This window comes from Cyprinodon tularosa, unplaced genomic scaffold (genome assembly GCF_016077235.1).
Source record: "Cyprinodon tularosa strain WSP-4 unplaced genomic scaffold, ASM1607723v1 ctg209, whole genome shotgun sequence".
In the NCBI taxonomy this organism is placed as follows: Eukaryota; Metazoa; Chordata; class Actinopteri; order Cyprinodontiformes; family Cyprinodontidae; genus Cyprinodon; species Cyprinodon tularosa.
Window position 1 is genome coordinate 701,881 of NW_024038774.1, and position 27,855 is coordinate 729,735.

At 40.2% G+C, this 27,855-nt stretch overlaps 1 protein-coding gene across 13 annotated transcripts in view; it reads right to left on the reverse strand.

Moving 5' to 3' along the window:
- foxp1b (forkhead box P1b) overlaps positions 1 to 27,855 on the reverse strand; it is a 232,979-nt gene that overhangs the window by 149,306 nt on the left and 55,818 nt on the right. For 10 of the 13 annotated variants that reach the window (XM_038285226.1, XM_038285238.1, XM_038285234.1 and 7 more), the window contains one exon: positions 9,865 to 9,931. The gene's annotated coding sequence lies outside the window, so the exon portion shown is untranslated. Of the gene's footprint in view, positions 1 to 9,651; positions 9,708 to 9,864; positions 9,932 to 10,007; positions 10,190 to 18,927; positions 19,056 to 27,855 lie in introns of those variants that run through there. The other 3 variants (XM_038285228.1, XM_038285229.1, XM_038285230.1) reach the window with 3 other exon arrangements.

Below are 27,855 nucleotides of genomic sequence, written 5' to 3' on the forward strand. Positions count from 1 at the left end.
AGCTCTCCCTCTCAACCTCATTCCTAATCTCGCTCCAAAAAAATGCAAGCTGTTTATTTGCATAGGGCTGTAGCCATTCCATTAAGTAGCCCCCACCAGGTGCTTTATCCCTAAAAAGGGATTTGTTTTCTAAAATAAACAGAGAATGAAAAAGGAGGCCCAGACTCATATATAGCATGACATGAAGTGTGTTGCAACAAAGTCAAAACACCCACATCAGAATGGAGCAGCTTGTGTGAAACTTCCTTAAACTCTCACAAAGCAGTAAGAATTCTCTAAATATGTATTGAAACACAGAGAGTCGATTTCAGAAGAACTCAAATCAGCTTCTCAAACCTTCAGTGTATATTTTGATTTTAAGAGAGCTTCAGAAAGAAGCACAAACACATCTAAAAAGTGAGTCTTGCTTTGATTCCAGCTTCCATGCATCAACACCTTGTAGAATCATCTTAGATGGGAAGAATCTGGAACCATTCAGCCACAGATTCTTCAGTCATTTTAGATCCAAACTTTAAATTGTTCTGATAGAAAGTGCTCCATTGGAAGATGGCTGTATATTTAGCTGTGAAGGGAACCCAGAATCAATAGTTTATCCATTCAAATCTGGCACCTTAAAAACGCTGCTAAAGCAGAGCAGTCCCACAGCATCATGCAACCATTACCATGTTACATTACCATGTTCAGGGTGTTATTTTTTATTCAACACAGATGGGCTTGATCTTCAAACTTCAAACCACACTTGTTAACATGCATAAAACTGATTTATTGTGTATATATAGTACGCTTACACACACAAGCATATATATATATATATATATATATATATATATATAAAATAATATATATATATATAGACAATATATAGTACCCTTACACACACAAACATCTGGCCCAAGCTCTTTTCATATTGTTTTCATTATGAAATAAAAAAGTTCATCTGCAGACGGATTTTGCTTACTTCTGTCACTTCAGCCAATCTCACTCTGCGACCCTGTCATGTTAGACGTCTGCGCCTGGTAGCTGACTGACACTATCAAAGCCAGACCACACTGTATGAATGTGTCAATACACTTCAGACCAGGAGAAGACTTGCCTGTTTGTCACTGATAGAAAAATAGATTGCAACCTACAACCTGTGTATTTTTTTTCTTCTTTTTTTCCCCCGAAGGTATTTTAGGTGGTTCTGAGATCACATATCTATGGTCGGCCCACTTCCACCCTTCTCATCAGAGAATCATACAAGTGAAAGATGCAACAGAAGGATGCCCCGTTGAGTAACATACTGTATTCAGCATTAGTCGTGCATTTCGCTGTGCAACCTGTTCAGTGAGAGAACACAGAGCTGGGCGATCTGCCAGAGTGTCTTCTGATAGCAGCTGATGGGAGCGCAGGATCAGATAGGGCGAGCAGACGGTGGCCAGGTGAGGGTGTTTAGAATACTCTGACACATCCTGTGATCTCAATCAACAGGAAAAAGGCAGAAGAAGCAACAGCTTCGCTTTGTGCCTCTTGCACCAGCCTCCATTGTCCCATGCTTGTAGGGACAATAATTTTTCATTTTCATGCCGCCCTGCGTCTATTCCGCCTGTCACTGTTTGTAACCAAAGCAGATAAGCTCAGAGAGTAGATTACGGTACTTACAGTGCATGAAAAACACAGCAGCTAAACTGCCAGTGACAGAAGCATTTAACTCTCTAGCTGGAAATCTCCCCCATGTGGCACTTTCGCTACAGCGAGTTGTTTATTATGTTCTGAGCTAGGCATAAGCGATTAAAAGAGCTCTTAAGAATCAAAGCGTTATAAATGCATGGAAACACAGCCGGCTGTAAATGCCACAGAATTAGAGGCTTACTAAGCCTAATACTAATACATGGCAATTTTCAGCTTGATGCTGATATAAAGAAATTACTTTTTTAAAGTAAGCAATAAATGCAGTGAAGGGAACTATAACAGAGGCCCTATTTTCATCCCGGCATAAATCTGAACACGACCTTTCTGCAGGTCCAGCTCACACAGCCACTTGTTTATTCATAACACTTCCATAAAAAGTCGACTAGGGAACTTTAACACTAAGAAGGAAAGTAGCACAAACCAAAGCAAAGGGTAAATATTAGGAAAAACCTTGTTTATACAATACATGCAGTAGTCGAGTTGTATAAAAAAAAGGAAATATACATGGCCTAATTAATAGATTCTATTAACCTAAAGCAATATGCATGGTATGGTTGTTACACATCAGGTACACCGGTCATTGACCGTGACTAAGGCACCTTACAGTAGAACTGCAGTCAGTCCTTGGACTGGCATGGCTATTACTGCACCTACATGGTTAGGGACAAATGAAGAGCAAAATATTTCCACTGGGATCAGCTTCATAGTCATGGTAGGCCTCTTCTTTGATTTTACTTTGGATAATCTTTTGGCATTTAATCTATTAAGATTTGGAACCCTTTTTAGAGTTTTATTCTTTTATGATAAGTTTTATAGTGTTTTGTTTTATCTTATAACATGTCTAGTTTATAAATATATATGAAAATTTTTTTTAACCCAGTCAGTGTTTAATACAGCTGCAGAATAAATTGTTGAAATATGATGAAGTACTTTTTTAGTTCAAGGTATTATAAAAATATATTTACCCCTTTATGTAATGTATGTGTAAAGTATGTTGATGCTCTTGATGAAGGAGAAAAAGTCTGTTTTTTTATGAAAATGGCCGCCTATCAATTAAATGTTAGCTGATCCATACCATCAGTGAACTTGAGATCAATTCATTAATTGATAATATTCATCCTGCTTTGAACCTGCTTTTGAGCCACAAGACATGTCTGTAGGTTGGTAGTAGGTAGTTACTATCCGTGTTTTGCATCGATACCGATACTAGTATCAGACGGGGCCCTGATACTGCACTGAAATGGTGGTATCGGTATCAGCGAGAACCAACAAATAGGGCACCGATACCATTTTTAGAGCCAAAAGTTTATTTAACTATTGTCACCCAATAAAAAGTTCTACTGGATTCACTGTGTATTAAGTCTTTTTCCTGCTTCCCAAAGGTAGACAGCAGCTTGACAAAGCCATTATTTTACACCCAAGTAGTATGCAGTTTTTCATACATACACACTAGGGCTGCAACAACGAATCGATAAAATCGATAAAAATCGACTTTTAAAAGCGTTGGCAACGAATTTCATCATCGATTAGTTGTGTCGCGCGATTAATGCGTCATCTGCCGCGCCGTCATCACTGCCTCTTGACTGAAAGAGGAAGAAAAAAAAATACGGCAGAGCGAGTCAGCGCCGCAGGTGCAGTGTTGCCAACTCAGCGACTTTTCAGACCCCTCCAGCGACTATTTTTCAAAAAAGCGACTAACGACAAATCTGGCGACTTTTTTCGGTGTCACTGGCGGCTTTTGGAGACTCTTATGTGAAAGCATGTATCGTTCCTACTCTGCCGTGGGGCGCCTCCCCCACCCCAACCGCGTTTTCCCGAAGGAGTCCCTCTCAGCGCTGCAGTCAGAGCCTCAGCGTCCAGACTGCAAATGAAGCGCGCATGCACCGGGATTGACGGCGCAAATTGATCACAATAATTAAAATAGCCTGCGCTTTGTAAAGTGAAAAAAGTGATAACATGCAACTTTTGTCAAAAGAAATTAACATGGCACAGAACCACCATGTTTGTTTCGTTTTAAAGTGGGGAAACGTAACGTCAGTTTCTCAGGTAGCTCATCTGATGCTTTCCTTACCGTGTTAGTAGGTTACAGACAGGGATAAGGTTGGCTACTTATTTTACTTTTAATTTCATTTGAATTAGCTTAAGCAGCGTTTACATTTACTTTATAAATAAATTAACTTGCAAATTATGAGGGCAAGGCTTTTAAAGTTTAAATCTTCTGGCAAAGTAAAGTAAAGAAGATCCTGCAATTTATGGAAGTAAAGCAGAATAAAATCCAGCAAGATCAGTAATATGTCAATTAATTATCTGCCACATTTCCATGTAAATATCTGTCTTTGGAGGATGTGTTTTTTAGCACCCCTAGTTCTCTCATTTTTATTCCAAATACAATTTATAATTTGAACCACAGGGCTATTTTTATCTCTATGGTTCAGTATTTTCTCAAGTAGTAACTTTAACTGCTATAATTTCCTGTCTTAAAAGGCAGAACTCTTCTAGTCTAAAAAAAACTCATTAGTTGAAATTGGGGGGCCTATTGTTTGAACCCCTTAGGGGCTTTTAAAAACAAAAATGCCTGTCTTTTTTGCGCTTTATGAAACAAAGTACCCTATATTTTGTGGATGTACAGCTACATTTCTCATGTAAGTTTGCTTAGTTTTAACACATTTATTTTTCATATTGCACCAGTACAGTTAATGAGCAACCTGTACTTGTGTGCTTGTTTGTTCTGTCTAAAATGTTTATTTTGGAATAAAGAGGTTAATATAAAAAATATTTTTTGTCCGATTCATCGATTAATCGAAAAAATAATCGTCCGATTCATCGATTTTTAAAATAATCGTTAGTTGCAGCCCTAATACACACACATCAATTTCAAACAGATGGGCACAGCCAGGTATCGGTATCGGGGCCAAAAAATGGCATCGGTGCAACACTAGTTGCTACTACTCTCTTATACACTATATTGCCAAAAGTATTTGCTCACCTGCCTTGACTCACATATGAGCTTAAGTGACATCCCGTTCCTAATCCATAGGGTTCAATATGACGTCGGTCCACCCTTTGCAGCTAGAACAGCTTCAACTCTTCTGGGAAGGCTGTCCACAAGGTTTAGGAGTGTGTTTATGGGAATTTTTGACCATTCTTCCAGAAGCGCATTTGTGAGGTCGCACACTGATGTTGGACGAGAAGGCCTGGCTCTCAGTCTCCGCTCTAATTCATCCCAAAGGTGTTCTATCGGGTTGAGGTCAGGACTCTGTGCAGGCCAGTCAAGTTCATCCACACCAGACTCTGTCATCCATGTCTTTATGGACCTTGCTTTGTGCACTGGTGCACAGTCATGTTGGAAGAGGAAGGGGCCAGCTCCAAACTGTTCCCACAAAGTTGGGAGCATGGAATTGTCCAAAATGTCTTGGTATGCTGAAGCATTCAGAGTTCCTTTCCTTGGAACTAAGGGGCCAAGCCCAGCTCCTGAAAAACAACCCCACACCATAATCCCCCCTTCACCAAACTTTACACTTGGCACAATGCAGTCAGACAAGTACCGTTCTCCTGGCAACCGCCAAACCCAGACCCGTCCATCAGATTGCCAGATGGAGAAGCGCGATTCGTCACTCCAGAGAACGCGTCTCCACTGCTCTAGAGTCCAGTGGCGGCGTGCTTTACACCACCGCATCCGACGCTTTGCATTGCACTTGGTGATGTATGGCTTGGATGCAGCTGCTCGACCATGGAAACCCATTCCATGAAGCTCTCTGCGCACAGTTCTTGAGCTAATCTGAAGGCCACATGAAGTTTGGAGGTCTGTAGTGATTGACTCTGCAGAAAGTTGGCGACCTCTTCGCACTATGCGCTTCAGCATCCGCTGACCCCGCTCCGTCAGTTTACGTGGCCTACCACTTCGTGGCTGAGTTGCTGTCGTTCCCAAACACTTCCATTTTCTTATAATACAGCTGACAGTTGACTGTGGAATATTTAGGAGCGAGGAAATTTCACGACTGGATTTGTTGCACAGGTGGCATCCTATCACAGTTCCACGCTGGAATTCACTGAGCTCCTGAGAGCGACCCAATCTTTCACAAATGTTTGTAAAAACAGTCTGCATGCCTAGGTGCTTGAATTTATACACCTGTGGCCATGGAAGTGATTGGAACACCTGATTCCAATAATTTGGATGGGTGAGCAAATACTTTTGGCAATATAGTGTATGTTAAAATCTAAATCATGACACTGCATCAAACTGACCACTAGGGGGAAAAAATCGTTTTGGCTGATTTTTGATTGAGTTTTCGCTGCCCGATATATCAATCTTTCAGCTCCTGGTATCGATTTTTCAATAGGTGACTGAATATGAACTCATTTCCCAGAATATGAAGAGAGTAATGAAGGCTTTTGCAGTGCGAGGCAGCTCCATATATGTAGTTGAGGCAGTCACAGTGGAAAATGTGGACTAAATAAAACCCAAAATAACTAAATGATAAATATCTTCTGATGAACATATACAGCACCAGCTATACATTTAGCTATACATTTAATTTTGATAGCTGAGAAAAATATCACAATATATAGTTATATTGCAATATCATGATAATATCGTATCATGAAACATATTGTATCACAAAACCCATGCCAATACTCGCCCCTACTGACCACATTAATGTTTTTTTGCACCATGTATGTATTAGTTTACATTTGACCACTGCTGCACTTTAAGAAATGGAAATGTCATGAGAGCTGTACAAAATGAAAATTTGTATTGTATACACTCTGTGTATACAAAATGACAATAAAAGTTGTCTAAGTCTAGTTATGCTAATAAGTAAGACCACTAAAAAAGGTCATAAAACTGACAACATTTTAAGTTTCTGAAAACAAAAATGGAGGTAGAACCTTTCATTTTCAGGCTCCTCTCCTGTGGAGCCAGCTTTCATTTTCAGGTCATCAGGCAGACACCTCATTTATTTTTAAGAGGCAGCTTAAAAGTTTTCATCTCATATAGCTTAGAGAGGCCAGGGCAATCTGAGCCATCGCTGTGGATATGCTGCTATAGAGGACATAGGAGAATGTAGAGGTGTAAGGCAAAATTGTCTCCAATTGTCCTTTTTGATAATATGCATTTATTTTAACTTTTATACTTTATGTTCTCTTTCTGATATAGTCACTTATTTTGGCCTGGCAGTCTCCCTCTGGAGACAATCCACTTGGTCCTGTCTTGCTTTAGAAGATTCTTTGATTAGCTTTACTTAGACTAACTGTATATGCTCTCTTTGACCCTCTAGAGTCAAAATCCTGCTATGAGCTCTTCTGTTTGGCTGTGTTTCTGTCCTAGGTGAAGTCACAAAAAGAGAGACTGCAATCATTAAACTGTAACCTTTCCACAGTGAAAAGTATTCCTCGATCTGCGCTTGTTTTCCTTTTGTGTGTCTGCCTGTCTCTTATCTACTTCCCAGTCACTCGCAGCAGGCCGTTCTGCTCTGCTGAATGGAGTTTTTCTACCCACTGTCACTAAATCCTCTTCCAAGAGGATTGAATTATGCAAAGTCAATGACTCAAAGTCAATGTTGGGTTTCCTTACATAGAAAACTTTAAACCAATCTGAATAATTATCTTAAACTAGCTGAATTGGTAAAGTGTTGTGAATTGACACCATGTGAATAAACTTAATTGAATAGAATTTTGATTAATTTTTGAGTAAGTACAAAAGTGAGCTGTTGCTGTGCACTGCAGATCAGATGGCTTATTAAGGAAACTAACCCTTTTCTACCGTCATCCAATAACACTTAGCTAAGTATCACTAACTGATATCCATTTGTTAAAAAATGTGGTAATTAATTAACATGCTTCCATTGTTAGCAGCAGTAGGGGAAAGCGATGGTTCACTGGTTTAAACTCCAAGAAAATTCATCATGTAGAACAATTTTTCTAAAATACAGAGATATTGTGGTATTTTAACTCAATGCTTCACAGCTGATGCTTAGTTTGCACAAGAGGTTGTTTTGTTGTTGTAAATTTATGAAAGCTAAATAATGCTGATTGCAAGAAAAATATCTTAAAGCTCTAAAGATAGAGAAAGATATTTCAGACCTCTGAAGATTTCCTTGGTGTTCAAACAGGATGCCATTAAGTCTGCATTAAACTATCCAAACCAGACATACGGCACACATCAGAAGCAGTTTTTTCACAGAGATATGTGGCTTCTACTATAAACACTCCACATATCGGAATTTTAACTTTCGTCAGGCTGCATCTGATGAAATCCCTTTGTTCTCCTTCCTAACGTATGCCTGATCCATATAAAGAGGGAACCCCATACATGCTATTCACATACTCGCTTGCTTGACTCCACTGCACTTTAAAGGAGCTTTTCACAACAAGACGCATTAATCCCATAAGCTGCCGTGGGGATTTCTGCACAAGCAACGCAATCAAAATCACATTGGACGCTTGTGTCAATAATTAAGCTGATTTGGCCACATTAACATTAATTACACGATCATTTGGAACATTTCAGCGCTGATCTTTCATCTGGAGCATGCAGCTGAGGGGCCCCAGTGGAGCGAACCAGAGTATGCAGAGAATGCACTCCAGAAAAAACAGCAACAAATGATGTGAAATGTGCCTCTTGCAAGGCTTTGTTCCTGAGCTGTGACTTTTTTTTTCCAGAAGCAGAGCTGAGACAGAGGTTCCTGATCAGGGATGATTGCTAACAAGTTGGAGAGGAAGCACAAAGTAAAGCTAATATAGTTTTTACAGAGATCCCAATCATCAATTTCTTTAAATAAATGTATGGCTACATGACATGCAAGCACCTTTCTGGAAATTACTGTTAAAAATGAAAACTCAGTTTAATACTTGATAGAAAAGCAGCAGCTTATGATAAAAAAGCATAAAAAAGGTAAATTATTCAACTAATCTAAAACCCTGAAATGTCTGTTCCTGAACCAGAGCAACATTAAAAACTTCAAATCAGTCTACAGGATATGAACTAAAGGCCACAAGCTTAGAAACAAGTTTACATTTTACAAGAAAAAGAAAAATTACAGTTTCATTTTTAAGCTTTGCAAAAACAAAACAAACAATAAAAAACATGAACCACTCATCAGAAAACATAAGAAATAGTTTTTGCCAAAACAACAGCCATTGGCTATCTGCATTTAACCGGCTCTGATCTGCTAACTGAAAGCAAATAGTGCAGGTGAAAAAAGTTTTTCCATGCACAAAATACATCTGAAAATCCATAAAGGACTAGATGCTTCATTTCTTGTACCTAAATTAAGTTTTCACCATTTCTTTTAGATTTATTTTCGATTTATAGCAAAAACAAAAGTCTAAACCCAGTACCTACTAAACTTGTGTTTTTAGTTTGACTTATAATATTATCATCGAAATGTAGAGGAGTTAATGATAACCTTTGTTTGAAAAGGCAAAACCAGGTTTTTATCCTAAACTCTATCAAATCAATTCAAATTCTATTGTTTTTAAAATTTGGGGGGGGGGGAAACAAAACCAGGGAAAAATGTTTATAATTGTTTAAAAACAGACACTAAACTGATGGGAAAAATGATTACCACTAAAAAAAATATAATGACTAGAGAGAGACAATCCTCTGATGCTCTAAGCCCCGTAGGTGCTAACACCCATATCTATATACACACTCCTACACACACACACAGACAGATCCCCTCCCTATACGTTCCACTGCTGATCCACTGATCCTCTAAAAGTTCTCCGTCACTATAAAGCAAACGTTAGTGTGAAGACTAAACCAGGGATAAATAACAAAGACAAAGACGTCTTGTTCTGCAACCATTTGTGCCCGAAGCAATCCCTCCTTGTTGGGTAAACAGGGAATTAACACACCTAAAACTTCTCCAACCTCAGCAGCCATCTCCGCTTCCTTTACACTACTTCCTCTGTTTTAAATCGCGCTAGTATTGCACAACGAACCAGAGGACTAAGCTCTGTCCCTTAACTACTCACCATGCTGGTTTCAGAAGGGCAGCTGGTCAGAAAAGCAACAGGGAGCACCTGTTACGTCCCCTGATCCACCCACTGATGCCGCCCCACTCCCACAAAATACAGCGCACAAACAAGAAAACCACACAAGCTTCAAGTTAATTATTAAGCCAATTGAATGAGCATTCACACACACACATGCGGAGGCTGCAGCCTGGTGAATGATTGTGTGTTTACCTTCTACAAGAACTTGCTTATTCAAAGCAATCTCCAGTTCCAGCGGTAGGAAAACAGCCTCCTCACCCTGCAGACAGAAAAATGAATGATTATTTATAGTTCGGAAATAATTAACAATAATAATGATTGTCGTCAGCACTTACAAAACAGAATCAGCCACTGCATGTGTACAAACAAGGCCACCCGCTGGTATTGATCAGACTGTAACGTTCACAACCAGTCTAAATATGTTCTGAGAAATCATCAGCAGAAATCAATTCTCTGCATTCCTGGGCTGTTTGCTTGTCCTTTACCAGTCCCTGTAGCTGCATTGGCTGCGAGGAATACGAGAGCTACCACCTGAGGTCTGAGCGGGGCAGGAGGCACCTTTCGCTTATCTTCTCTGAGCCACTAGAGTCCCGGCGCGACACATCCTCGCATTCCCATCTGTCAGTGAACTAAAACTACACCCACTGATGATAACGCATGAACAATGAGCCTGTCTGTGACTAAATGCTTGATTTGCAAGACAAAAACGCTTCATATTAGTGGATGCTGCACTTGTGCCCCCCCTTCGCTGGTAAACACCATGTACGTCTACCTGCTTTGCCCTGCAGCAGTCCTCATGGGTGGCCCTGTTCTGCATGCACCAAGTTTCCCAAAACGAGCACTCAACCCAGGAAAAGAAAAAAGGGGGGAAAAAAACTGAGAGAGGGAAACAGAATCTTATTTTTATGGTAAACTGAGAAGTGACTGTAGGACTCTATCACAGGTGAATTTGAATAAAAGCATTAAAGCATATCCAAATGTGAAAGAAAGAAAAAAAACTTTTTTCTACCGCTGTTCTTTTTTGCCGTTTACATTTGGCAGTCAAAATTGTGGCCAAGCATTTGTCAAAGTGTTTATCTAAAACATAATGAAGAGAGATAAAAAAAAAAACACCCCACAGCACACACTGTCCAGCTTCAGCTTTAAAGAAACAGTCCGACTTTTCTGTAAAAACCATCAAAGCCTTTATTCACGGATATTTAGTCGAAAGAGAAGCAAACACACGTCTCTGGTGACGTCACAGGAGGCATAAGGCTCCTGATGACCGTTCTTTATAGTATATGAATGTTCTTTTTTTCCAATTATTTGTATGCTGTTAATCAAGCTCCCCATTTAAAGATAAATTTTCCTGCTGCTGCAAACAATTTAGGAAAACTGAATAAACTTTAAGCCTAAATAAAACTATGGCTCCGGTCCGTTAGAAACTTGATCTGATGTTACTATGTTCAGGGACCACACCATACCTAAACTACAAGTGCCTGTGGACATCACCTCTTTTTGTGTAGCTGTAATAACTGATACAAACAGCTGGTTTTAGTAACGGTAAGCTGTCCAATAACAGAATCACAACAGAAAACTACTGTTTCCTGCAGAACTGCCTGTGCATCATTGCATAGGCATGTGAAAGAGTGAGAGAGGGCAAGACTTTTAGCAGATAACAAGAAGCTCGGAGCATTAAAGCAAAGTTGCTCGGTTTAATCTTTATGAGCTTTCAACATTATGAAGAGAGCTAACCAGGAAACATGAAAAGTTTTTTGTCAAATCTTAACTTTAAGGTACATAAAGTAATGGCTGTAACTATCCTGTCAGGGTACGATCTGTACACTCAGCTCATTTGCACACGCACATCCAGATATACATCCGGGTTGCCCTCGATTTATTTTTTTTTTTTAAAAACCTAAATTACGCAGCCACTGGAAGTCGGAGGGGATTTTGCAGCCACGCGCCGGATGACGTCATCCGGTGCGTGGATGACATCATACACACTTTGTTTTTAAAAAATAGAAATATAAAAAATATAACCGCGGATTGTCTGGGGGACAGTGATTCGCCTACATGTTATTAATGCTGGCGTACCATAAAGAATAAATTATGAACAGTTTAGTTTGTGCCTTCATGTCGTTTGCCCATAGGAAGACGTTACTTGGATATAACAAAACCAAATATCTTCAGAACAGCTTCAAATGAAACAAAACTCATATGGGTGAGTAGAACATGATGTAATAACGTAAAATCAAGGGGCCAATGTAAAAAAAAAAAAACGGTGTTCCCCTTTAATCAGCAGGAAAGAAAGTAGATTTAGCACCTCTTCTCTTTTTTTTTTTTTTTTTTTAAACTTCTTTTGAAACCCTGGAACAGAAATATTTTGTTTATCAAACTGCTTGGTGTTTTTGTTAATGCACATTTATTAGAGGAAATAAATTAACCACTGAATAGTCCATTTAATTGTGAGTTAAAACACCTAGCTGGCTGTGAGCTCTACTGAAGGTGGAACAATCAGCAAAATGGACCATTCCCAGATAACTACCCTATTATTGTGATTCATTACTCCTCAATTAACATATCATCGATGGAATCGTAAATCAATAGCGAGAGGTGACAAATGACAGATATTTTCAGTTTCAAACTACTAAACATCATTAATTCCCATCACCTGAAAGAGCCCCGGGAGCTAAATGAGTTTACCCAATGCATAACATCCATTTAGATAAATGTTCCATCATTTTAATGATTGAACAGTTGAATTGGTGAGAAAAAGGCAACAACAGGATCGTGATAGCAGCTCTACGCCTTTTCTCCTCGTAATATAACGCCCATCTTGTAATACCTAAACAGATAATTGTCTCCATTTCAAACAGCACAAGGAGGTAATATTGCCATTTGGAGCAGTGGGGGTGCAGATATCGCAGGGTGAGGATAAACAAGCACACGCTGCTTCACCAGGCTGGGAAAACCCGAGCCCATCACACACTCCCGCATAGAAATTTTAGGAAATGGAACAACGCCTGGTTGAGATAATTACCCTCCTAGGTGGGTTATGTGCATGCTCAGTAAGAGACCTAAGCTAGAAATATGAATCAAAATGCAACAATTTCAGAAGACAGAGGAAGCTAAGGAGCATTTTGCAAGCTTATCCAGTAAGCCTGGAGCTAATGTTGTATTTCTGTGGTGTTAAACAAAGTGGAAAATAGAAATACAAGTGACTTTTGACGAAGAAACTGTTACAGCACAACAAATACCCATTAGCCATTAGCTTGATAGCTCAAGAAGATCAGATGCTTGTATTCTTTATGTAAAATACCACAAGTGTCACTGTAACAGCTGGGGGTGCATCGAATACTGCCTATTTCAGGAGGTTTTTCTCTTTCATTTTATTTTCTATGGCAATGAAAAGCTTTTGCTACATCTGAGCATGAATAGAGACTCATTGTATTCTGTTCACAAACCAGTGAAGTGGACTTGCCTATTTGCTGAAGGGGTCACAGCTTCACAATATGCTCTCTAGTCCCAGGTATGTTATCAGTGCCTTTGGCTTTGTTAAAAGATTGCATGCTTAAAATATGAATTAATACTCCTCCACTGAAATGTACCCAATCCCAACAAAAAGCCTGCATTCATGGCGGACAGCTCTTCAGCTCCTCTAATGGACAGGCCGCCCTCTCTCTTCACACGGGGCAGACAAAAACCATAAGGGCCCATGAATATTTACCACTATAGTAAAGTTATTCCATTAATTACTCCAAGCAGGCCTAATACTGTATCTGTGGCTACTTCTGTGGCGGCCTGTTAATGAACCTTCACAGATCATTACCATATTAATTAATGCTCAGCTCCATGGTCGAAATAGGAGGCTGCCAGAGTCGCCCCTTGGTTCTTTTCCAGCCAATCCAGGATGTTTGGACCATTTAGCATCTGCAACTGCATAAACCTGGAGCATCTATTTGCCATGCCAGCACCCGACAGTGTGTTTGAATAAAACAAAAATAAAGTCGGGATCCTGACTGAAAACACCTCAGGACTGATAGATGTCTATAAAGAGCGTTGTGTAAATAAAAAAGAAGGCGTAGGAGGGTTCTGGTTGTGTAAAGGGGTTGATATCAATGTACAGGGCCATTGCTGTTTGTTTTTAGGGCGTGTGCATGATATTTTCCAAGTAAGTGTCTGCTCTCCAAAACACAGGAAAGTCTAAAGCGTGACTCACTTCTCAACAAAAGCAGCTGCTTACTGTATGATATGATCTGGATGGTGGATTAATCTCCTCCTCGCTTTACTTTTTGGCTCTTTAATAAAATGCTTATTAAAATTAAAAACATGACTCATGAAGACTGAAAAGCTTGCATTAAAGAAAAAAAAAGTAATAACACACTTTTTTCTTTTCTTCTGATGTGATTGCCGGCATAATATTGTAAAACCCAAGCAGACTGTAAACAACAGCTCTTTCTGACACGCAAACAGGCTCAGACCTTCCAATTAAATCCAACCAGCATGCCTTTATTCTTACAAGGTTTTATTTCATTAGTTGCTTTTTGTTTTTTATTCTGAGCTCTGAGGACAACACCACAGCCTGGTCAATTTCAGGCCTGTTGATTCAAAGGGTTCTAGCTGATCTATTGCTCACTAGGAAATTCCTTTCTAAACCAAAATGTGCATTTTTCATGTTTCACTACAACATTAAAACAAAATAAATTAGAGAACAGGTCTCATCAAATCAAGGGAAAACAGACTTCTTTTGATCTGTGGACACATTCCTGCTAGGAGTCAGTGAAAATCTCACAGATCAAATGTTCAAATGAAACACTGTGGAAGAGTGCACAGCAAACAAGCTAATATCCTTTTAAGTAGCAGTATTGTCTATTCTGACCTACTGTACTGTATGTACACAGTGTAAATATATATCCCATAATTGCAGCTATCAGAAGTCTTATTATCACCAGTTTAATTTCCAAACAGTGCTTTAAGCAATGGTTTGTTAATATCCCTTAATAACCTGAATCTTTGATCTGTATTTACAAGCAGGTCTGCAAACTAAATTTAGTTACATTGTTTTATCTAGACAGTATTCAGAGCGAATGAGAATATAACAAAGCTTAAAACTGGGATTTCTTATCGAGTGCGCAACATCAACCCATTATGATCGAAACGTATATGTGGGTCGGTGGAGCTGGGAGACAGTGGTCCACTGTTATTTCATTGCTCGCCAAATTGCTTAAACTCTACATATACCCATCTCTTTCCCCTTCAAAATCAGAAGATCGTGATATAAATCATCTGTAGTGTTTTAAAGAGAGTATTTCCCTCATTTTTACTAGTTGTTGGTGTTCATGGACCAGATTTTTCAAATCAGAAAGAGAAAGAACTGAAATTAAGAAAGTTGTAAGAGGAGCAGAGCACTGGAAGGATGCAGGTTATGGATGCAGGGGGACGGAGAGACAGTGCTGACCAAGAAATCACTTTAGACAAGAACAGGCAGGCACTGCTAACCATATTAACCATGCTTAATCAAACTAACTCGACAAAGGAACTTGTCCCTGCTTTGTTAACATATTTTTAAGACATATCAAAGGAAATAACTTCTAACATAGAAAGCCACTGTCACATCTTGACGATTTAGCCAGCTTATGCCTGACATACGAGAAATCTGGCAAAAACACTGGCATACATTGGATAAGTTATGGATACGTTTTATATAAGTTATGAGCAGGCTGGAGCACGCTGGCACATGTCGACATACGGCAAGTCTTGACGTATGCCTGCATATGCTCATACGAGGGCCATAAGTTACAGGTAAGTCATCTAATTGTTGACATACGTTAAGTGTAAGTTACTCATAAGTCATGGCATCTAGTTTACCCAAAACCTATGAGTAACTTATGCATAACTTATCAAAAACTTCTCTCCAACACATATCAAAGTTTCGGACAAGTTCAAGAAGACCGCTGGACGTGTTTCTCACTTACAGCAACTGCTTAATGGCTTATTGGTGGTGTTTTGGTATAAAAGGGGGTTTACAGGAGGAATCCATCAGTTCTCCTCCAGACCCATCCCCATCATAGAGTGACCATGACCATGACCATGTGATGGATCCTCCCTACGTTTACGCCCATGGCCACGACCAATAAACTTCAAAGCGGATATAATGCTGAATCTGCTGCGACTAAATCGTCAAAGTGTGACAGGGACTTTACTGAATGAAAAAAGTGACTTAATAACCGCAGACAGTGCCGCAGACAGGAGGCCTCTGATTGGTCAAATCTATATCCACTCTACACTATCCTCATTTCCTGTTTGGTACCTTACCAATTTGTTTTGTTTGTATGACTGCCATTGTTGAACCAGCTGGAAAAGCAAGGTGCATGAGAACACTGGGACCCTTTTTCCACCTGGATCCCGACTCCCAATCCCTTTTTTGCACTCATGTTGTCGCACAAAGTTGCTCCCACTTCCTCACCGCCTTGGCCGTATCTAGACCAACAGCTAGTTAGTGATTGTCCCTGTTGTGTTGTGGAATAACACGATTCAATATTGGGCATAAATCAAAAATATCTGCAACAAGCTCACTGCGACACACTGCTGCGGGAGTATAACCAGCCCTTAAGGCTGTGTCCGAATGTCTGTCCTAATCAGTATATAGTGGTTACGCCTTTTTAGATGAGTGTCCAAACGTCTAGTAAATAAAAAAAGTAGTGGACTCGAAATTTCCCACAATGCACCTTATAAGGAGAGCTCTCCTCGCAAAGTATCATGGGATTTGTTGTCCCAATGGCCTGCTGTCACCACCACCACCACCCGACAGCTGCGACAAATAACAAAGATGGTGCAGGCACCGTGTAGGGAGGCAGAGTTACGTGACCAACAGGGAGCGAAAAGTAGTGATCATCTTTACGAACGGTCAGTTAACTGAGTTCACTATAAAGTCCCTGCTCTATAAAGTGATTGAGGGATTTAGGGTTTAGGGCGGACATTCGGACACAGCATGAGTATCCTCAGTAGTCAGTGAAAAAGACGCTCCAGCACAGCAGGGGGCAGTAATTCACCTAAGGTTGATTTGGCAGCCGTGTAGAAGATAAAGAAGCTACATTTCTGTGGCACTTTAAGCCTCAAAGTTAAACATTGATAAAAATAAAGACAATATGTAACTTGAATCTCCATTCGATTTTTTATTGTTTGGTGCATCTTTCAATGTACACTCACTGGCCACTTTATTAGGTCCACTTGTCCAACTGCTCGTTAACACTTAATTTCTAAGCAGCCAATCACATGGCGGCAACTCAGTGCATTTAGGCATGTAGACATGGTCAAGACAATCTCCTGCAGTTCAAACCGAGCATCAGTATGGGGAAGAAAGGTGATTTGGGTGACTTTGAACGTGGCATGATTGTTGGTGCCAGAAGGGCTGGTCTGAGTATTTCAGAAACTGCGGATCTACTGGGATTTTCACGCACAACCATAGGGTTTACAGAGAATGGTCCGAAAAAACATCCAGTGAGCGGCAATTCTGTGGGCGGAAATGCCTTGTTGATGCCAGAGGTCAGAGGAGAATGGCCAGACTGTTTTGAGCTGATAGAAGGGCAACAGTAACTCAAATAACCACCCGTTACAACCAAGGTGGGCAGAAGAGCATCTCTGAACGCACAGTACGTCGAACTTTGAGCCAGATGGGCTACAGCAGCAGAAGACCACACCGGGTGCCACTAATTTCAGCTAAGAACAGGAAACTGAGGCTACAATTTGCACAAGCTCATCGAAATTGGACAATAGAAGATTGGAAAAACGTTGCCTGGTCTGATGAGTCTCGATTTCTGCTGCGACATTCGGATGGTAGGGTCAGAACTTGGCCTCTATAACATGAAAGCATGGCTCCATCCTGCCTTGTATCAACGGTTCAGGCTGGTGGTGTCATGGTGTGGGGAATATTTTCTTGGCACTCTTTGGGCCCCTTGGTACCAGTTGAACATCGTTGCAACGCCACAGCCTACCTGAGTATTGTTGCTGACCATGTCCACCCCTTTATGACCACAATGTACCCAACTTCTGATGGCTACTTTCAGCAGGATAATGCGCCATGTCATAAAGCTGGAATCATCTCAGACTGGTTTCTTGAACATGACAATGAGTTCACTGTACTCAAATGGCCTCCACAGTCACCAGATCTCAATCCAATAGAACATCTTTGGGATGTGGTGGAACGGGAGATTCGCATCATGGATGTGCAGCCGACAAATCTGCGGCAACTGTGTGATGCCATCATGTCAATACGGACCAAACTCCCTGAGGAATGCTTCCAGCACCTTGTTGAATCTATGCCCCGAAGAACTGAGGCAGTTCTGAAAGCAAAAGGGGGTCCAACCCGTTACTAGCATGGGGTACCTAATAAAGTGGCCGGTGAGTGTATATCTATGTGAATTTAAAGCATTTTGGCAAAGATGTGAACAGAATAAGATTTCTTTGGTTACTTTCAAAGTTTCTTATATATATATATATATATATATATATATATATATATATATATATATATATATATATATATATATAAGATTTCTTTGGTTACTTTCAAAGCTTCTTATATATATATATATATATATATATATATATATATATATATATATATATATATATATATATATATGTATGTGTGTGTGTGTGTGTGTGTTTTATTAGCTCATCATCATTAATTGGAATGCATTAAACAAAAAAAAATTGTCTTTTGAACGACAGAATGATATCAGTATAGTTTCAAGATCCAAATCTTCAACACTGCCAGAATGAAATAAAATTCAATTTGAAGAGTCAGCCAGGATACCCACACCACAACCCCATCTCTATCCTTGAAAATGCACCGAAAAGAGGCAGAAGAACATAGGTAGACATTAAAACAAGATTAGACAACCATGCTTGACAAGAGGTGACAGATGAACACTGTGACATTATTTGCATGTGTGTTTACAAAACAGAGGGATGTTTAGCCAAGGAGGGAATGTAATTATTTATAAATCTTACCTCTAACACTGAAGCACAGGTAAAAAGAAAGCAGAACAAACTGCACTTGAACCTGTTCACTTTCTAATGCACATGCAGTCACCCTTACAACTTACAACTACTATATACATGCAGACCAGGCAACCATTGCTCCCCACACCCAGTACTTAAACCCATTCAGTGGGATTCACAGTCACTCATATGTTCACAAACATCATCTTAAGAGAAGAAGACTGATTAGGGAATATGAAGGACAAAAAGTGAAACATTTCAACTCACCAATAAGCAGACTTTCATCCTGTTTGCAAACTTTAGACTCTTTCGGAATCCCTATAAGTAGCTACTGTTTGAAATCCACTTCTGAAGAAGAAGAGAATTCAGCAATCATAAGTGGCAGGTATGGAGTAGCTGAAGTAGTGTGTGATAGTTGAGTGTGTTTCACATGTGCATGTGTACGGGAAAGAGAGCGAGACAAGGAGAGAGAGAAAGATAGAGAGAGGGGGGAACTTGAGCCCGGACTGTGGTGCTAAGAGGGACTGGAGGTATGTGGTCAAAACACAACAGAAGCTGGTGCCTCGCTCGGCATTAAAAATGTAGAGAAAGGCCCCACTGCATAAACACAAACACTGGCAAATAAAAAGAAAGTATAAGAAACCGAAACAGAATACATGCCTTCTAGGTCCTACCTGGCTCTTTTAATTAGTTAAGAGCCAACAGAAAATCAACCCCAGAGACAAAAAACTATACAAAAAAAAAAAAAAAAAATCATTCATACTTCTCAAAAATGCCCAAAATTACAAATGAAGAAAAACAAACTGAGGCTGAAGATTTTTTAGAAAATCTCTTTTTGTCTACCTTTGGGATATTCACTGCATTTTCATTAGACATTTCTATGAAGGTAACAGAGTATAGCTTAGTAAAACCCATTTAAAAAAAATCTCTTTCTGGCTAAAAAGGACTGATGTCACAGGTGGGACATTACTTGTTTTTAAATAAGGATATCGTCGGTAAGGTGAAAGTCATTTGCAAGAGGCCAGTAAATAAACTGTAGTAACAGCTTCAGCTAATTGCATGTCTGCTGCTCGCGGCTGTGCTCAGATATCACCATCGGTAAAGCTGAGAGCAGCTGAAAGACGGACGTTCAACCTTAAGGCGTTGGAACGCAAAGCACTAAAATCATGAGCATGGAGAGATCTTGCCCATATAGGATTAACTGGAGCCATGCAAAAAGAGCTGGATTATCATTGAAAACATATGCTAGCATTAGCATAGCACCAATGTAAACTGCTCCATATGAAGACATAGGCTATGTCCAATATCTAACGTAACCCCTAGATCCCTCCACCACTATATAGAGCAGGGACTATAGTGGACTTTATAGCGAACTTGGTTAACTGACCGTTTGGACAGATAATCACCACTTTGCTCCCTGTTGGTCATTTGATTCCCACTCTCCACACGGTCCCTGCACTTTTTGTTCATTCTGGGATATATTTAATTGTAGTGAAAAGTCACTTCTTTTCAGGGTACATTGTTGGAAATGTTGAGTCCACTACTTTTTCATCCACTAGACATTCAGACACTCATATAAAATGGCGTAACCAATATGTGGTGCTCTATGTAGGGGTTAGGGCAGATGTTCGGACGCAGCCATGGACTAAAATTGGAGGTTTGTCTGAAATCTGTCTAGAGCTGCAGCTATACTAAACTGTGCAACCAGCTAGGGTTCATTGTTTTATGAAATAACATATTTCATTAAAAAAAAAATCGATGCTTTGAATCAGCATTATTGCCATCTGGAATTTTATTAAAACTATACAATAGAGTAAACAAACCCTGGCAACTTTGATATATTGAATCCAGCAGGATTGATAAAAGCATCTGCCTTTTAATGGGGATGCCTTTGTATGCAACCAGTGAGCCCTTGGCATAGAAAGTCAAAAAGTCACAGTTCGCGACAAGGCCCCCTGGAAACTCCTGCAAAGGAAAGTATTTATGTAGCTTTATCCCTTTATCGGGCAAGTTACCATATTTGATCACTTCGTTTCCTGTGATTTTAAGCATGAAAATTACAGATTATTATTATTGATATATACCACAATGACACCCTGAGATGGAAATTTAACATTTCAAAGTTTTTCAATGAGTGCCCTATAAAGGGTTATATAACATGCAATATACCCAGATTAACCAGCTTTTTGGTTTTAATGCTGTGTCTTTATGAAGTTATGTGTTGAGCCAGCCACATGTACCAATCCACCAGATTAGCTGTTAATCAGTCCACTCTGACTCCGCAACAACTAAAGCAAACATTTAGATGTTTTGTCATACTGCTAGATGTGCAACAGTAAACACTGCATGTTTACATGCTTTCCAGGTCATGAAGTTGTATGAAAATTCATTAGCCAGATCATGTAAGCTGAAAGGCATAAATAATAAGCAACTGAACAATTAATATGTTAATGCTCTTACTAAATTTTTTCTTTTTGCTTTAGCATTTCCACCACTGTCTACATATTTTAAATAAACTGGGGGAAACTCAGGCGTATGGCGTTAGGTGATCTTCTTATAGCCTCTGACATCTATATGTAAACTAGAACAGCATTTATATTTTCAAGATGTTCATAGTTCATGAGGAGCTTTTTTGCACTTCCAGTGACCAATATAAAAAAAAAAAAATATGAGGTTGATAACACCAAATCTAACACACCTGCTCCACAGTCACCTCTGGCACCTTGTATACCTAAAGAGTCACATGACACTGTGGAGGGTACATGGCTACTGGGCATAAATCATATAATACTACATGATCCATCTTAAATACTCGGCTTCAAAAAAGGGAACCAATAAGTGAGACTAAGATTTCCCCAGTTTGAAAAAAAAATGAAGAGCTTAGCTTCTTAATTACCAACTAAAACACTAATTAAAACTTTAAATATTACATTTAATTAAGTTATGTAGGTCACTTTTTGGTGTGGGTTTTCACTAGATTGTCTCCCTTTAAAAGATACATATAATGATTCCTTTATTCACCATTCAACATCTTTCACCTTAAACACACTTTTAAGATTTAAACAAACTCATTTATACCAACATCTACAGCCTTGTTTCTAAATAAACTCTTGCTTCCCATTCCTTTATTCTGTTCATCCATCTTTCTTTTTTTCCTTTTATTGAGGAATGCAGAGAAGTAAAGGGCAGTGGGAAAAAAAAAAAATGCCAGTGAGGTTCTTAAAAAAATAAAGGGGGGGGGGGGGGGGCGATGGGAACGGAGACCATCCAGGATATCAAGAGGGAAGCATCAAATGTTGAGTGACACATACTGAGGTGGCCAGTCAGAGATGTAATTTTCATGTGAAACCCTCTCAGATGGATCAGGGGAAAGGGAGAGGCAGGGGCGGGAGGGGTGAGGTGACACTAGCTAACAGGAGGGGAGAGATGGGGAGAAAAATACAAGAGTGAGACAGGGAGAGAGAAAGGAGAGCAGGAATGAGATCCCTGGAAAATAAACAGGGTGTTTGGTTTCAAAGGCAAGGGGGACACAGGCATGCCATTGTTCAGGCCAATTATCAGTGGAAAATAATAACAACAGATGGATCCAGAGCAGCCAACTTCACCAGAGCACCATGGTGCTGGAGAACAGATGATGAAATGTGAGAGTGCAGTTGGAGGCACTGGAGACGAAGGGCCAGGGGGGTTTGATGGGAAGGCTGGCCCTTACACACACCTCCACATACCAGATGTGAACTTCCACGAGGACAGCTTCATATGTGCTCTCTGTCCGCCACTTGTGCCGTGCGCGGCTACAACAGGCCCTCCAGACAGTGCCTGGTCAACACCTCCACTCGCTCAAGTCAGATGATACATATGGCTCCCCTGTTGAGCAATAAATTCTGATCTGTGAATTCCTTTCATGTTCAACAAAGCGGGGTCATTTGATGGTGAACCCACGCTTGTTGCTTTCACCACTTGGAATTAACTCAAATTTCCTCCTTTTCTTCTGGCCTGGATTTTTTTCCCTCTCCTCTTTTATTCAAATTAGCACACATCCCTGATGACCCTGTTGTGATGTTCCCATTTGATGTCTTCCAGCATGCCAAACGTTCACCGACAGACACATGCAGCAGTGCAGTGGAGACAGACCTCATTGACTCCGGCTTCGTTCACAGATCCCTCATATCAGCTGCAGACTGACAGGCAGCAGAGGGTGGACGGGGGGGCTTGGGGTGGGGGAGATGCAACCTTAAAACAAAACCAAGTCTCTGTGCGCCTTGTCAAGGGTGGGAGATGTCTGCAGATACCAGTACAAAAGATATGCCCTTCCTTTTCACAAGAAAAGAGAAGTTTTCGTTTCATTAAATCCTCACTAAAGCGTAATTATCTCCCTATAGACCCTAATCACCAACACAAAGATAACAGAACAAAAGCAGTTTCTTCCTCAGGCATTAAAGTTTTCCCTCTTTTTTTAAGTTGTTGTCATTTTTTTCCTTTTTCTCCACACTTTACTGGAGTTGATCAAATAATTCAGAAGATTACCGGGGGCACCAGGAAAACCCTGCCTGGTAGCTCCAGAGGCTGCCTCTGATCTGGATCCTCAGTGCTGCATCTGACCTGCTGACCAACAGAGGCCACGAGCGAGGAAACCATTTCACCGACAACGTTTGAAACCAAATCAGTCTGAAAACCCAGACACCACTTTGAAAGTGTACATAATCTAAATGACGAACACTGCTCGGAGGGGCTCGTGATAATATAGTCCAAATGACAAATCCCTGGAGGAGAGTAAAGGAGGAATTCTACTTTTTTCTATTTTTTTCTTGCAGAGATTTAATTAGCTTATGTGAAATAATTGCCATTAGCAAATCCTGTCAAATGGGGTTGAGGCATTTTTCTAGAAAAAAAAAAAGAAAACATATTTCTGGACAATGAGGAGACAAAGGGTTCTGAAACAGGAACTGGCGAGCCATCAGCCGTTTAGTGCACTGACACCGAGGTCAAGTTAATTAGACTATTGTCATTTTAATCAGGACGGCACAGCGGCCATCACTTCCTGGACTTTAAACAGCATAGGGAGCTTTTTTTTAAGTGTGTGTGTGTAGTATATGCTTATGCGTGGGGCCTGAGGTGTCATCCAGCCATGGGTTACAGAGTATGGTCTGGTTCTCTCACATGCTTAGAACATTAATGAGCTGGAGACGCACGGAGGAAACAAAGGAGCCCGGAGGATCGCCAGGGGAAACTGCTTCACTCATGTCTCTGTTCATTTGAAAATAATTTAAATATCAAATATTTGAAATTATTTGCTTCTCCCTGGCTATCAGATTTTTGAATAGGGTCTCTTTCATCTCTTTGTCATTATGTTCTTTACTGGCATTAGCATTAAAAACATAATTAATGTAACCATATTTTCAAGGTGCTTAATATTACGTTAGAATAATGGATTATTTTTGCTCAGATTTTCACATTTTGCACACAAAGAGAGATGGGAATTTCAAACCAAAGACGGGAAACCTGACATATTAAACAATAAAAAGTCTAATTTAGAGAGGAACAAAGAAATCTGCTTGTGAATGGAAACATATTAACTTATTGATTTATTTTCTAGTTACTAGAATAAGCATCTTTAGTTACTACAATAAGGCTGGAATCTTAAAAATCCAACCTTTTCTGATGAGCCAACACATTTCATCAGGTAGGCAGACACTAATCTTCGGTGTGGAAGTTAAGGGAAAAAGGCGGCAAATTAATATTCTCAAAAGGAATCAAATTGGACCTTGGTCTTTAGGTCTCATTTCAGTCTTATTTTGTGTCATTTTCTGGTTGTGTTAGTATCTAATTCCCTTCATAATGCTTTGCATTTCTGCTCTCCCTCAGCTGCTCATCATCCATTTATTAACTGATATGCTTAAAGGAATAGTACACCCAAAACATGATTAGCCTTCATTTTCTACTCACCCCCATGCTGAACAACACTCTGGAGTACTTTTTTGATATCTCAAATGCATCTGGAGATCTGGGAGGCTTCTTGCTGTCTGCTGACATTCAAATAATGGAGGTCTATGGTGACCGAGACAGAAAAGTCCATAAAAGTCCACAAAAAACTTGTCAATATTCCTCCATACTGCTCGTCCAATGTATTCCAAGTGTCCTGAGTGGGTAGCATCCAGAATTTACTCGAAACGAAGTCATTTAGAATGTTTTTAGAGCATAAACAGTAGTGTATAGGATTTCCTGAAAGCGCGCACATGCGCGCTCATGACGCTACGGAAGCCGGCAGACCAAACCAGCGCATTCAGCTCGGCAAAGAACTCCTGCTCTTCCTCAACACTGAAGTCCTCAGACATTTTTCTTTCGTTGTTTCTTTCTTTGCACAGGTAAACAGCACATTTCTTCTTCTACGCTTGCATTATTGGCAGAGCAGACGCTGAATGCGCACTTTCATCTGGTTTGGTCTGCCGGCTTCCGTAGCATCGTGAGCGCGCATGTGCGCGCTTTCAGGAAATCCTATACACTACTGTTTATGCTCTAAAAACATTCTAAATGACTTCGTTTCGAGTACATTCTGGATGCTACCCACTCAGGACACTTGGAATACATTGGACGAGCAGTATGGAGGAATATTGACACGTTTTTTGTGGACTTTTATGGACCTTTCTGTCTCGGGCACCGTAGACCTCCATTATTTGAATGTCAGCAGACAGCAAGAAGCCTCCCAGATCTCCAGATGCATTTGAGATATCAAAAAAGTACTCCAGAGTGTTGTTCAGCATGGGGGTGAGTAGAAAATGAAGGCTAATCATGTTTTGGGTGTACTATTCCTTTAAGGGGGAGTGTTGGCCTAGTGGTTAGAACAGTACACGTGTGCACTGAGAAGGTTGCAAGTACCGTGTTCAATCCCCACAGCCTGCACTCTGGGTTCATGAGCAAGACCCTTAACCCCACACTGCTCCCCAGGTGCCACACTATGACCACCCACTGCTCCCAAAGGGGATGGGTTAAAATGCAGAGAGTAGATTTCCCCATTGTGGGACAATAAAGGGATTTACATATTATTATTTTTTTTTTTGTTTCTTTCTTGCCTAAAGGTAGATTGATGTGGAACCACTGGTCTAAGGAAAATGCAGAGAGGATGGTTTTAGAAATGGTAGGAAAGGCTAGCCATGGTATTTGCTAATGTAGAAGGCTGAATATGACATCATTATAATCCAGGGGGTGTCTAACCGCTTCCAGAAAGGGCCGTGTAGCTGCAGGTTTTCTTTCCAACCAAGCAATGACACATCAGACTCCAGTTATCTCATCAAGTCATGTTCAGATTGCACTTAGTTGATGGGATGAATGGAGTCTGGTGTGTCATTGCTGGGTTGGAAAGAAAACCTGCAGCTACACGGCCCTTTCTGGAACCGGTTTGAGACCCCTGTTATAATCTAATCTTAGATGTGTGGAGTGTTTTCTAGGATGATCGGATCAATCCTGAAATCTAGCCTACCCCGGAGCAGTTTTTCCATTTAGAGTACCTTACCATGGTGACGTGTTGGCGCCTCGCTAAGAATAAATCCAGCCACATGGTACTTGAAAGTTAGGGTTAAAGCTTACGTTGTCTCGCTAACCCAGTAATCCTGTTTTGTGGTGCAGAGCTCTGGTGGTTAGTGAGCCAAGTGTTTGCATCCAGGAGCCGCTGCAAGATCAGTCATTGGTAGCTTAGACAGTCACTCTTGGTCCCTGAGCAGGACCATTACCTCCAAGGTGCTCCTATCCACTACCTAGTGTTTTAGCCCACTGCTCCCTAAGCTATGCATTCAACACAGATAGAGATTTTTAAATCAAGATTTTAAAGATTCCTAAATATTTCAGAATGAATGTTCTGAATTTTTTAAAAACACATGATGAAACTCCCGTGACCAATTGCTGTTTTAAAAAGTAAGGGAAAGAGTAGAAAAGGCCATGGCAGTATTATTTTGAGTGTAGCCACCAGCCCTAAGAGCAACATTTGGGGGGAGTGTCCGCCGTGGAGCTGTGCCAATCAGCAGAGGTGATAAAGCGAGCAACTCAACAGTAACACCAAAACATCTTTGCAGCTTTTCCCCCTGGCTGCAGTTTAGGTCATCTATGGACAAGGTGACAAAGCAAACCTGAAGACGAATGCTGCCGAAACCCCCCGCCCCCCCGTTGTGATATGACCGTCCGCCTTAGGGCAGGACTGGCCGATGACATTAGAAGAACAAAGTAGACTGCTGTAATATTTCATATTCAGCCACCTCAAGGGAAACAGCATTAAAAGAGGCTGTAGCAGTCAAGGCAAATTCGACTCCATGCCACTGCTACTACGTCTGTTTATGATTAAATTAATGGTTCCGTAAGATCATCATTTTTTACATTAGCCATTAATATTTCACAGAGATTTAATATTAATCTGATCAGAAATTATCTTCCTTCAATTATTCAATGCATGCATTAATCATTCAAAAAATAGAATGTTCTGCATAGTTGAAGAAGAAATAGTTGAGAGATTTAATCAAGTTAATGTGAGAAAATAAAACTAGAAACACCCCATTAAAATGTGGCTAAAAACAGTAGATCAACCAGAAAGGACTATGCTCTCTGCACTGAGAGCATGCAGCTGCAATGAAGCCGGAGCTAAAGAGAAGTGATCATCTAAACAGGGACGACACAGGTTGTGAAACCAAACACTATCCAAGTTCATCTACAAGAGATTTGCAGGGATTAGATGCTGAAATAAAGCCCTAATCTCTGACAGGGAAGGAAGTCTCTGGCTACCTGATCAAGCTCTTGCTTTAGGCCACTCTCTCTTACTACTCACTTTCCCTGCTGCACAACTCAGACTGATATGAAAGGACAGCTAGGCTGCACACTGTGCTCTGTATGACGTCTCCATAAAATGATTATGCAAAATCGACAAAGACGTTTATTAAGGTGTGCAACTGAGCTAAAAATATTATTTATACATTTTTCTTTTCCTCCATTGTTTGTATAAAAAGGTAAACAGAAGCTTAAGGTGGTCTAAATTATTGGACAGCATGTATGCCCAAAATGCAAAATTCCCTTTTTGAAATAGTTTTTCCTCCCTTTTATAGAGTTCGAGCACTAAAATGAAAAAAAAAAAAGAGAGAGAGATCCAGCTGTTGTTTTGGTAATAAGAGAGCATTGCAGTGTTGTCTGGGGAAAAAAAGCGTAAAAAAAAAAAAAACT